The 13,297-nt window shown below is 40.7% G+C and overlaps 1 long non-coding RNA gene across 1 annotated transcript in view; it reads right to left on the minus strand.

Moving 5' to 3' along the window:
• Positions 1-11,965: 11,965 nt before the first annotated feature.
• LOC109299815 overlaps positions 11,966-13,297 on the minus strand; it is a 59,681-nt gene continuing 58,349 nt past the window's right edge. The window contains exon 4 of the long non-coding RNA XR_002098009.1: positions 11,966-12,062. This is a non-coding gene — a long non-coding RNA (uncharacterized LOC109299815). The remainder of the gene's footprint in view (positions 12,063-13,297) is intronic.

The following is a 13,297-nucleotide window of genomic DNA, read 5'->3' on the forward strand; positions in this document are numbered from 1 at the left end:
TCAACAGTGACTTTCTGGTTTGTTACACTAAGTGCTCATATTAGTGATTCATCACAAAATTACTACTACTCACTATCTTACAATAGCAATCAGAAATGCAATTTTAAGCACCCAGTTATAATCATATGATAGTTCTTAAACTCATCTGCCCAAACAGCCCTAAGCACTCTCTCAGTTTTAGAGAAGTAAGCCTTTTCAAATTAACTAAAAAAGGTACAAGACACTGCACTGTGCTCACTTTGACCAAGTGGCCATTAGAAGTTAATTTTTAGTAATAAAAATGTAAAGAATGGAAATAATGTTATCATGGAAGTAATTACATGGAGGATATCATAGAAATAATAAGTCATACCATGGAAGTAATTCCATGGTAAGGTAATTCATGAGACTTTTTAATGCAACATTTTATAGATTGAGAATTATGAAATAATCAATTATTTAATAATATTGTAAACATTTGTGTGAGGGGCCCTATTTCAGATATACTGACTTAAGTCAATCAAACAGCTAAGACAATGCTGGATCTTCTGCTGAGCAGGATAAGTGTATTTCTTGTGTGATAACAATACTTACCAATCTCAGAAGGATAATGGTAGGATTAATTAGTTCCGCTCTGTGTTTAAGTATGCCGATACATGCTCACTTTGAGAATGTTTACACCAGCAAATTTACTGCTAACATTATAGCACTCCTACATGTAATGGTACTAAAGCACCAGCACAAACAGGGCTGAGGCTTTATTACAATAGTGTGTTTAGCAAAGAGCAATAGTTACCATCTGTGCCTCTGAAAATCTCCTTGAGTCACAAAAATTTGCTTATGATAGGGCAGCAAAAATGCCATCACTGTTACTATTAGTATGGTGGCACCACTGTCGGTCACAGCTGAAACTTCTTCCTAAAAACAAGACGTGACTGGATGTGTTATTGCAAATCCCTAATCTTGCCATTTGCATCTGTCTAGCCAGCTGCAAGTGAAAATAAATGACAGGTACGTGTGCCCACAGTATACCTGCAGTTTTAAATTACCTTGTTTTGACTATGTTTACTTCTCAGTTCTGTGCATCACTTCCCATGAATAACACAGCACTCAGGTCCATACAAGAAACTGTATATTTTAACTGGCCATGGGACAATATTAATGGAAAGTGAATTATTAACTTACAAATATGATTTTTTGCATTGGAAAGCTGATGTAAAATGCAGGTCCTCAACAAACACATGTGAGATGCATCCACTGGCTCAGCAGAGCCTACAGTCAAGACTACTTCCAGGACAGGTGTCATGCTGACTGGCCTATAATTGCCTGAATCATCTTGCTTAACCTTTTTTTAATATTGGCACACTGTTAGCATTCTTCTAGAATTTTCCTAGTGCGCCCAAATTTATTACATATTAACCACAGCAAGCTAGAGATTTCCTCAGATACCTCTTTTTTGAACTTTAAGTGCAAGTTGTATGTGCTGGCTTCTTTAAAAAGGTTTATCCAAACTAGTTGCAATTTAACATACTCTGTAATTACAAACAGACTGGAAAGTGCATCATCATTGTCATGTGATATACGTACTTTATCCTTTTTCTTTCCCAGGATAACAGATTAGTGTAGGGAGAAGAATAAACTTTTATCTAAAATTATCTGCAAAGTAGAAAGATAAGCATAATGAATCTTGGCCCTTTACACACATATACTGAATTGTCTGAATTTCTTGTCACCAACTGTCTTTTGATTTCAAGAAAATCTATGGATGGCTATCTGCGGATTTATTTTTGTTTCAGAAATAACAAAATGAGGGAAGACAATATAAGACATATTACAAATGTCATAGCAGAGTGATAACATTAAAAAAATGATGAAAGAATTCACAGTAAATAACTTTAATTGTGCAGAATCCTATTTAATATGGCCTGATTTCCAAACTTGTTATGTTCCAACCACAACAATTAAATTAATATTAAACAATTGAATTCCCATCTTATGGTAGCTTGAGAATTGGTTTAATGCAGATCTGACCATGCAGCATAGGTACAAAAGTCTGAACACTGGGCTCAATGCTTCTGATGTAATTTTGTTGGTTTGTCATTTTTATATGGTAAATTATTCTATTCTCAATATATGCAACCTATGACTTGGTATATTTTTGAAACAGAAATCTTTAAAGCATTTGATTCTCCAAGTGAGAACAAGTAGTGCATCCAAGATTTTGACAGGATAATTACAAGTTTAGCAACACTGTAACACATGGCATTAATGCCTACGGAGCAAAAGCACACCTGTGTAACTAAAACACACACAGTCATAATATCCAATCCTGTACTAGGAGACATTAGCACAGAAGCTTGCATTATAAATCTCCATAGCCTTCTTGAGACTGTACACAGACACAGAGCCACAACAGTGGATCCCAATCTGGAATTGGGACCCTACTTGGTCTCCATTCCCAAGAGATAATTAACATTATGCACATATTCTAACCAATCCACATATAAGTATATAAGAAAAAATGGCCTAATATTAATACATCTACATGAACTGTGGTTTAAAACTATGAATCCCTCCAGTGTGTGTTCCCCTACATTGCTCTCTGTTGCATTCACTCCTACTCTTTAGACAGTGCTGTAGCAATGAAGTTTGGTGCCTGGGGCAAAGCCTGCAGCGGCAGCCCGGCCTCACCCCGTGCACAGATCCGGGAGGCACATGCCCCCACCATGCTTGCTTGACAGTGCATGCAGTGGCAAGAGCTGCTCTTCCCCCATCCCTGCATGCCCCTAAATGAGCTGCTTGCAGCTCCATCCCATGCCGTACCCTGGTTGGGCAATGTCTGTTGGTGCCGCTTTACTTCGCACCTGGGGCAGTCATCCCACTCACCCCTTTTGCCCCCCCTTGATAAGGCACTGTCTTTAGACCTCAGTTTTACAGCAACTCCAAGACACTCGAATGTAACTTCTCCTGAAACTATATCATAGAATCATAGAAAATTAGGGTTGGAAGGGACCTCAGGAAGTAATCTAGCCCAACCCCCTGCTCAAAGCCGGACCAATCCCCAACTATATAATTTCTTTGACATATAATTCCACTCTTCACACCACCTATTCCAGTTCTTGTGCATGATTTACAATTAAAACAGTTCCACTACTGCAACAAGATAACTGTACCACTGTTTACTATTATTTTTCTTCAGCAGCTGATGCACTACCCAGTCACTGCCACAGTTGGAGCCCTTCTCTGTTCTCCCCAGATGAACAGGACCTGTGCAATTCAGAAACTCAGAAAGGCATGTCTGTTCCTTAAATATCATTTATTCTCTTTCTTCTCAGAAGCAAAATCCTCATCATGTAGGCGAATGTTGAGGGGACACAGAAAGAAATGAATTTAGTCACAAAAGCAGCAAAGTACCATTACTCATGAGTTTATGAACAATGTAACCTGTATGGGGCAAGAGCCAGTTATTTTGTGCATCTGTAAAGTACCATGCATACCTGGGATGGTATAAAAATAATATATATAATTTATAAAGTATGCTAGATAATAAACAAAACATAGTCCAAACTAGCTGGGAGTTACAGTCGTCAAGAGGGCTTTGAACAGCTGTCAGGGCTTATGGACAAATTTCCCTTATTTTATCACTAAAAAGAAGGTGCCTAGCTAGATGGAAGTGGGGTCTTAAAGGCTCCTGGTAAGGACCCAAGTGAAAATCACTGGCTTAAACTCAAAAATAAATAGCTGTTACCAGCAAACCACCACCTTCCCCCAAAATCAGGACATGCACCTTTTCAGAAGTCTTTAAAGACTTCTGACTCTCTCTTTCATAATCTCTTTCTTTCTCTCTTTACTCTGCATGGTTAATTTAGACTCAGATTGTTTTTAAATTGAGACTGGAAATCTCTGTTGTTCTCCCCAGTTGTGTTAAAACAGTGCTTTCAGCAATAGCACTTGAGTGTTTTTTGTTCGTTTTTTTTAACAACAGCACTTGAGTGTTACTTTAGAGGTCAGCTTGATCAGCTCAATACTGGTAGAAGAAATGACAGAAAGGGCCAGCTGGGGAAGTAAAATGGATTACAGGAGACTTCATAAACATGTAGAAGGCATCACATGGCTCTAAGATTTGGGCAGGCTATACATTTTTTCACCTCAATGTTCCCAAATAAAATCCTGCCTCAGTCATAGCAACTAAAAACTGTTCACATTTGACAGATGTTCAGTTATGTGAAGGTATTTTGGTGGGCTTATTCCACTTAGCAGGGATAGATAATTGCAGAATGCCATAATCAATGGTAATTAGCAGTAATATGTGATGTCACAGCAGCAATCCCAAAGACTAAATGGGTTTGATAACTGAACTACCCTCCCCCCACCGGTTGTCCTTTGAGGTCAAAGTCTAGTGGGGGACACTTGAGGACAAGTTTGTAGTGCTGCCACCCATGTTGGCCCTGATCTGTGAACAAAAGACCTCAGTGTCCAGGGCTGCTAATGCAATATTCCTCTTAAACATGAATTTCTCATACAAATGTTATTTAAATCCATTATGCTATAACTGCCAGGCTTAATAGCATTTTTTTTAAGAGAACAAAGCCACAAAGCTCTTTTCCAGAATGCCATATATATAAATTTTTCAGTGTCAATTGGCAAGCTTTCTAAAACATAGCTTTGCAGCTAAAACCCAGCTGGATTGAAAGGCAGCTTTAAGCAAAGGCATGCTGCTCTGTCTATCACTCCCTCTATCCTCAGAATAGTAAGGATTGCACCATTCCTCATGCAGACCTACATAAAGAAAGACCAATTCATTGCTACTTGAGTTGCTTGCAGGCATAAATTGCAGCCAAGGTAAGTTGTTCAGGAAACCTCTGTGCTCTGAACCATAAGCAGAAAGACTCTGCATGACTTGTACTCCACAGCAATTACAATGGCCAAAACATTTTGTTCAGACTTCTAAGCAGCACATGCAGAGGCTGTGAAGAAACACTGCTGAGGCTTCAAATGTAGGTACTGGCATTAAGATTTCCAATTTGACCAGTTTTTGGTCTTGACAATGTGAACCTTCTCAAAAGACCCATTTATGGACATATAATTTCTATGGTTGTGAGGATGGGAGGAAAAAGGGACACACAGAATTTCCTTCCTGTATTGTATAGGGGGACAGTCTAATTCTAGTCCTGGCACAGTGTAGTGGCACCAGTAATGTTAGATTCCCCATAGCATGTGGAAAGGAAGAGCTATGTCCAGCATTTTCAGGACTGACCAGTAAAGCTCATCCTAAATCAACTAAAAGGCTCCACTGGGCCTACTTTGGTCTAGATCAGTGGTTGTCAACCCACGACCCACAGGCCTCATGCAGCCCAATCAGCACATTGCTGAAGCCCATGTGACATCCTGTTAAAAAAAAGGAAAGACATTTGACAGTGTAGAAATGAGAGGTACTACAGAATATTGTTTGTGTTGCATTACTGTCAGATAACAGACACAAAACTTTTTTTAAATTGATACACAGAAAGGAAGTTGTGTGGGTGTGGCATTGTCCAATGTCTTTAATTTCTGTTTAAATTGGATGTCACATGGGCTGGAGCAGTGTGCTGATTGGGCCATATGCGGTCCGCAGAACGAGAGTTGAGAACCACTGTTTTTCACTTTGGGGGTCTGGATGTTTGGTTCTTCTAAGTATCTAGCCAAATGTGTCTAAAATTGGGAACCTAAAATTGAAGACACCCAAAATTAATAACCACTTTCTAAAACTATTGACCATGAGAAAAAAATTTTCTCACTATGAGGGTGGTTAAACATTTGAACAGATTATTTAGAGAAGCTGCAAAATCTCCATCCTTAAAAGTTTTTAAGAACAGGTTAGACAAACACTTGTCTAGGATGGTTATGCTGAGCAAAGGGTTGCATTAGATGACCTCTGAGTCTCCTTCCAGTCCTACTTTTCTATGACTCTATAATTATCTGTATAATTATGTGTATAATCAGTCGTACTGAGATGAGGTTCATCTGAGTGCTAGGACTATAATGTTTTAACAACACCTATAGTAGGAGAAAGGACACTGCCATGCTCTCCTTTTCTTAAATCTTCTTTGGCTCTTGGGTAAAAAGATTTATAAAAACCAGCTATGGAAAAATCTCAAAAGGAGCAGAATTTCCATCCTGGTAAATACAACGAATAACAATGATTCACTTCAAAGCTTTTCTAAACTTCTCTGAACATGTTTGGTGTGGCAACTGGATTGAAATCTTGCAAGAACAGGCTTGCTCAGGGCACATCCTGGGTTTAGTCTAAACAGAATTATTTCAGGAACAGCTTCTATATGACATTTGGGGGCTTTGGTTTCATCCAGCCATAAGCAAGAAGTGTGTAGACTTTCTAAAATGAAAAATATCCAGTCCTGTAAAGTTGGATTTTTTTTTTATATATTTTCAGTGAAGAATGCCAGTTTCTTAGTCTAACTAAATTAGTTTGCTAATCCCAACAAAAATATAAAATATAAGGATGCTGTACTGAGATTAGAATGACTGAGGAGCCTAGCAATTTCTGGAGACAGTGGACATCCTAAGCAGTCCTGTTTCATTGTAAATATTCTGTATTGTTTTGTGAACTTAGATATAATAGTTATTGGAGTAGCCTCAGAACTCCATGGCCACCTAGGACTCTTTTTTTTTAAAGCATTTGTCACACATATTCATGACAGATTTACCATGAGAGAATTATCTAGGTTTGTGTCCCTGGTCCTGTCACCTTCACTGAATCCCCCAGGGAAAGTTACACTTTGGTGCCACCTTGTGGCCTTTTGCTCTACATAAAAGGGTCATCATCTTTAAAACACACACTGCAATAATTTGTCAAATTGCTACTTTATATAGTTCTGCTGTTCTAGTGTTTTAAGCAATTAAGTACTTTTTTGTCTCATTTACTTTATACTGTTTTATAAGGGATGAACTTTGCAAATATATTAGTGGGTAGTGAGGGTTTTTACCACACAACAACAGGAAAATGCAGGCTAGGAAAAGATGGATGGAGATAGAGACCCTTTGCATAAAGACTATATTCAATAAAGGACACATAGGGTACCTCCAGATGAGTGTGCACATGTGGTTTGCAGCGCTGCAAACTGCATGCACCATACATGTATACATTTTTGCATCAGAGATGCCAATATAAAAAAAAAAAAACATGCCAAAAAAAAGTGGGTTGGCATACATGGTGGCAACCTTGTGGCAGAGCACCTTTACTGTCTGCCACTTTAAGGCTGAAAGCAGGCACCTGGTAGGTGCAGGCCAGCCCTGATGAGGCAGCCATTTTAGACCCAGCCTGTCAGGGCTGAGGCAGCCGAAACAACACCTTGAAGGTAAGGGAGGAACTATGGGAATGGTAGGAGCTTCTTGGGGGCCCAGTGAGGTCCCAAGTCCCAGAGAAAAGGCTTTTGGCCTAAAGACAACAAGGCCCAGCCTTGGAAGGGACTTACTGTTTGTGGGTCTACACAGGGGCTACGCAAACCCCTGATTTATAACAGGCAAGGGTGAGGCCTGGGGCTCAGGTAACCCAGTTGAGAATAGAGCTGGTTATCAAGATCTTTGGGGCTCAGAGTAAGCCCAGAGTGAGATGGTTGTATGGTGGGGCCCAAAGGGGACCCCATTGTCTAAGGAGGTCAGCTACTGCAGGGCTGAGACCAATGAACCCCGACTGGTCAATGCAAGAGGGCCAGGGCCAGAAGGCTGAAGGGCAATGAAGCCCAATGTGAGGGGCATACCTGGGTCATGATGAGCTATCTGACACTCCAGCTAGCCTGGAGGTGGGGCCAGAGCCTAAGGAGTCTGAAGGTCCCCTCAATTGTGGGGGGGGACGACGGACGGGACATCACTGTCTAGGGGAAGAAAGGCTCAGCGAGACAGCAGGCTAAAATGAAGGAGGTTGAAATTCATTCTCTGGATGGGAGCCATCCAAGGAGGGGTATGGAGAGTTGGGCCAGTGAGAGGCAGCCAGCAGCAGACCAGGAACAATATAAACTACTTGGGCTAAGACCAAGGCAGGTAGGCCTGCACTGGTCCTGGGTATGACAGAAAACTGCACCCTGCTGGGGAAGGATGGCCTGGTGGGACTCCCTCTGATGGGGGGGGGGGTCCCCAGAAATGCCAGGCCAGTTGCCTCCCCAGTGAAAGGCAGGAAGGGGTGCCTTAAAACCCCAGCCCCCACATCCTGGTGGGATACTCTACTCCAGGGCCAGGCACAGGGGCCGGGCACGTCTCTGGACACTTGAGCCCCATAGGGTGGAAGACCCTGGAGGCCCCAGTAAGGGGGCAGATAGTTAAGGTGGTTCCAGTGAGGGGACAGGCCGGGTCAGGTAAGCCAGCATGATGCCAGAGTCCCACGGGGGGCGGGGGGTGCACAGGACCCCATTGGCCCCTGGAAAAGGGGACCAAGACCAAGTGAGGGGCTAGGGGCTATGTCAGCCCAGTGTAAGACACAAGGCCAGTGCCACGTAGAATAGGGAAGCTTGAGTGACCCGAAGGGCTGCATATGCACTAGTCAGAATGAAAGTAGTTAAGAGCGATGGCCCAAAGGAGTTGCTCATTCTCTGAAAGAATGGAGTGGAGCTCAAAGTTTCCTTTTAAAATGCAGCCATCAAAGAAAGAAGTGGTGAAGGTGCCTTCGGCATCCAATGGTAACTGAGCTGAGGCTTTTTGGGTCACAGTTTTGGACTCAGGCTCCTCAGTCCATTTGTCCTAAATCCTGTTTCAGACACCAAAGATTATGTCTACATGACATGATGTGTTGCCATGAAGTGATACCCATGCTAAGTCAGGTACTGGAAGCAATGTAGCCATGCTAGCTGTGTTCCAACTAAGCTAATTAGCCTGCTGAGAAGCACTACACTAACATGGCAGTACTGGGGCTAGCTTGTTCACAGTCAGCTCAGGTATTTCTACACAGCAGCTATACTGTGTCATATCAACCACCATGAATCCTTCATTAGATCTAGCTGTAACTCCCTACAAGGCCAGCCATGATGGGTCTATGCTGATCACTTGTCCCAAACTGGAGCTGAATCAAGACTTTTCTTAAAATTTCCAAATGTGTATTAGACTTCTTCCTCCTCTTCCTGAATTTCTGGATTCATTCTGGAGCAAAAAGTGAAATTATCAAAATACCTCTCACAATACAAGAAACCACTAAAAATCTAGGTTAAGGGACTGTGAGAAGCTCTAAGCTTTGTAATGGTTGCCCAAACAGAAGACAACTTTCTATACCTTTAGCATTATATCCTTCTCTGGCAGCATTTTTCTTATTACAACCTGTCTTATTTAAAATAAAGAGAAAAAAGGACAAGCACTGTCATTCCTTTACAATGCCTGCAGGTAAGAATTTGATCAGAGGTTCTGCCAGCAGCATTTCTATGGAATTAATGCCTACCTAGAAATCAATCCAAAATCCTGATTTCATTCCTTCTATTCTTTCAAAGTTATAATTAATTTTAACCTTTGGGTAAAGATCTGCTAAGAAGCTGAGGTAAGCAGGATATTTTTAGAGTGCATGTGACCACTGCATGCGGCAATTAAAAAAATCATAACTAGACGCACAAGCCAAGGGAACAGGGTGCTTTTCAGGACACAGCTTTGTTGACATGTCTTCCCCACTGAAATCTTCCTCATGGCTTGCCCATTCTGTGACTTGCTATAACTCTCCTAACTATTAAAACAAGTTACATGGACACAAGGCCTCTCCTACTTGCTGAATTCTCCAGGTTTCCCCTCCCTAGTTTAGTTAACACAATCATCCTTGCATCCCCTGCTTAGAAGAGTTATTTTCCTTCCTCATACGTGAAAGCTCTCCTTTACCTTTCTCACTAACTACAAACACCTCTGACATACCAGGCTACAAATCCATCTACCTAAAGTGTATATTGGCTCTTTAGACCCTGCAGAGTGCACTTCATACAAACCACTGCAACCTCTAGAGTACTGATTCTCAACCAGGGTGCTGTAGTACCCGGGGAAACATTGAGATCCTTTCAAGGATGTCATGGGGTGCCATGCAATGTTAGCACTGTTAGGTGTTCAAACAAAATTTGCAAGAAAAAACAGAGATTTAAATTTGGTTAGTATTAAAACCATTCTGACCTATTATGGTCTTTCAGGGTTCTGTGTAATAGAAAAAAAGGCATTATTATGTTTCTGCACTCAAAAAACAAGTAAAATCTAAGCTGACATATTCCCAGGAGTGCGCCGAGTCAATCTAAAGAAGCTGAGGGCCAACCCTGTTTAGGGGTGAATCAGATGTTTTTCCCCATTAATATAAGCACACAACATGAAAGTGAAATGTGACCATACTGGCATTCCATTTACCATTGGAGAATGATAGGAGTTGATTCTCTCTCAACCCAGTAGTGTAACTTGGAGTGGGTGAACAGGGTACCAGCCCCAGGCATTGACCAAGAAGGGGCACATTATGGTGGCCTCCCAAGGAGTCTTAGTCCCAGCAGCAGCAGCTTCATGCCACACAGTAGCAGCCAGGCAGTAGCAGTCCTATGCCATGGCACTAGCATCCAGAAGCAGACAAAGCCACACAGCAGCAGCAATAGGTATCTTTGAGTCCCCAGGGCAGGTAAGATTGAACACCCTTCCCCAGGGTTTTGCCCAAGGTGCAAAACTTTTTAGCTATACCTCTGTCACAACCTTTGTAATGTCAGCTACTATACAGCAAAAATTAGTTCCTTTTTCCACTTAAATATGCTTGTGACTGCATCCTCTTTTGAAAATGTTATTCCTGGACAAGTTTGCTATGTAGAAATGATGCCCCTTGTCATACAGCAGCAATCCATCTCCAGATGTACAGGAATGCATTGCTATTTCTTTCCAAGTGGGAGCTGTATTATGATGGCATTGTGCACAACCCTATCATTAAAGATGGGTTTCAATTACAAAATCTTCTTCCAGAGTTTAGCCATTAAAAAACACCAAACTCAAACCAATCTGCTTTGTCTCAGGCAGGTACTGATATTAGTTTTCTAAAAATATAATTAAATCAATTAAAACGGCACAAGTAAATCTGGGCATGGTTTCCTTTCTATTCTTTTCTCTCATTGTTTTAATAATACATTTGTAGAAGATCTAGTTGCAGGTAACATTACGAGACACATTCTGTCACCCAGCTCACAGACATTTGCACCTTACTACATGAGTACCTAGTAATTTTAATTGCAAATACTCACAGAGTTGGGTGGTAGTAAACTAGAGTAAGAATACTGGAACACAGCCCTACACAACTTTTGCTATGCTTGTTAATCCTGCTGTTCACAAGTACTAAAAAAGTATAAACATAGACTCTTGTTTTTCAGTTCCTGGGACTAGTGAGAGACAGGAGGCTGAGAGAACATTGGTTTGGGATTTACTTGTTTCTGTCAGTTTATGTCACAACATTGCAGCTATTTTAACAAGGGGAATTACATTGTGTGTGAATATGATAATTATTTAAAACAAATGGAAAAAAGACATAAAAGGCCTAGAGAATGTATATGTTTTATCCATTAGATGGATAATCAGACCATTCTGTTACATTACAGAAGATAAAATCAGATAGTTTTACATTATGGAATATAAATCTTTATGCACCAAAGTATAAAGCCAGGCCACAATGGTTACTGGTTAGCTAGAAAGGGCCTCTGTGGTCAGGGTATTTTACAAGTGTCCTCTTTGCAGATTTTTGCACCCTCTCTTATTGGTCATTGCCAGAGACACCATACAAGACTAGGTGTTCTATAGATGTGCTCCAGTATGATCATTTTCATATTTAATTCATGCTGTGATCAACATGAAAAAGCTTTAATAGACTGGTTTTCATGCTAACATTCTTTCAGCTCTGCACAACACAGTAATAGAAATTTTCTCTTATCCTGGCCACGTTTAAAACTTTGTTGCTTAATAATATTATGTGATAAGGTCTCATACCTTTGTATTACTTGAACCTCCTTTGCCTGCGACAGTTTGCTCTCAGTCTTCTTTTACTAATAGGAAAGACATCAGCTGTTCCCATGTTTTTTTATCCAAATGCAGGTGGTCATATTCATCTCCTTGCCCATCTGCTGTGTGCAGAGACGGAGATCCATTGCTTGGAGAGTGGACAGAGATCAGCAAGGTCCTCAGGTAAAACAGTCAACTCCCAATTCTTCTTAAATAAAACAAAATTAATATTTATTGGCAGTTTGCAAAACAGAGTGAAAAACAGAACTAAAAGAGTCTACTAAGAACTGGAAAAGTAAGGATTGCTTCCAGTCAACCCTACACTTAATCTGCAATATAATGATTGATTTTTACTAGATTCACTGCATAGTAGTGCAGTGGCAGTCATGTTTCCCTCTCCTCTATCAAAGCTATAAATATGACATGGCACTGGAAGGGATGCGTAGCTAAATTAAACCTCACCCCAGTTAGGCTAGGGACAAAAGTTACACACAAACTGGTATAAGCGATGAGAAATTTTTTCAAATCTGTAATACAACAGAAGTCCAGTACACAAAAACTGCTTTAAAAATGGCCAAAACTAGTTTAAGATAAACCTGGATGGATATAGTATCAGACTTAACTCATCTAGCTTAAATCAGTTTATTGAACTGCTGGCCCAGATCCCCTCCAGATTCAAGTTAACTCACGGTCCCTCAGCATCCCAGGATGCTTTGCACTTCCTCCACCAACCCTCCCTCACAGGGTGGGCGGGCTAACCTAGCCCAAGCTATCTGCTCCAGTTCAACAGTGAGGCATGCTGCAGCATCCCCAGGTTCTCACCTGGGCCATTCCAGGTATGTGGCTACATTTCTGGAATCAAAAGTGAATTTATATTCACTTGCTTATTGGTTCAGTCTACACAACTTACACTAACCTGTGAAAACTGAATCAGTTTTGACTGTCTGTGCTTAGTCTTATAGTTCACCTGATTTTATGTGGTGTCATAAATTAAAATATATACTAGCATTTAATTAATATTTCTTTTTTTGAAAAGTCAAATACAGAAGTACAATTTCCTCCCAAACTAATGCTGGCCTCTACTTAATTACGCCTTCCTTTGTATCACAATGCAATAAATTTAGTTCTTTTCATTAAAAACTTTCCACTTTCCACCCAGTCGAATAAAGATTCCTGCATAAATTTCAGTAATGAGACTTCTATATTGCTAAATATGTATTCAACCCACTTCAAAAAGACTTCATTTTCAAACAAATTAAATTGTTTCTTTCAGCTTCCTAATATGTGCGTGCGTGCATGCGTGTGTGTGTGTGTGTGTGAGAGAGGGAGGGCGGAGATATTCACACAGGTAGAT

This window comes from Gavialis gangeticus, unplaced genomic scaffold, assembly GCF_001723915.1.
Source record: "Gavialis gangeticus isolate Ggan-Ray unplaced genomic scaffold, GavGan_comp1, whole genome shotgun sequence".
Classification (NCBI taxonomy): domain Eukaryota; kingdom Metazoa; phylum Chordata; order Crocodylia; family Gavialidae; genus Gavialis; species Gavialis gangeticus.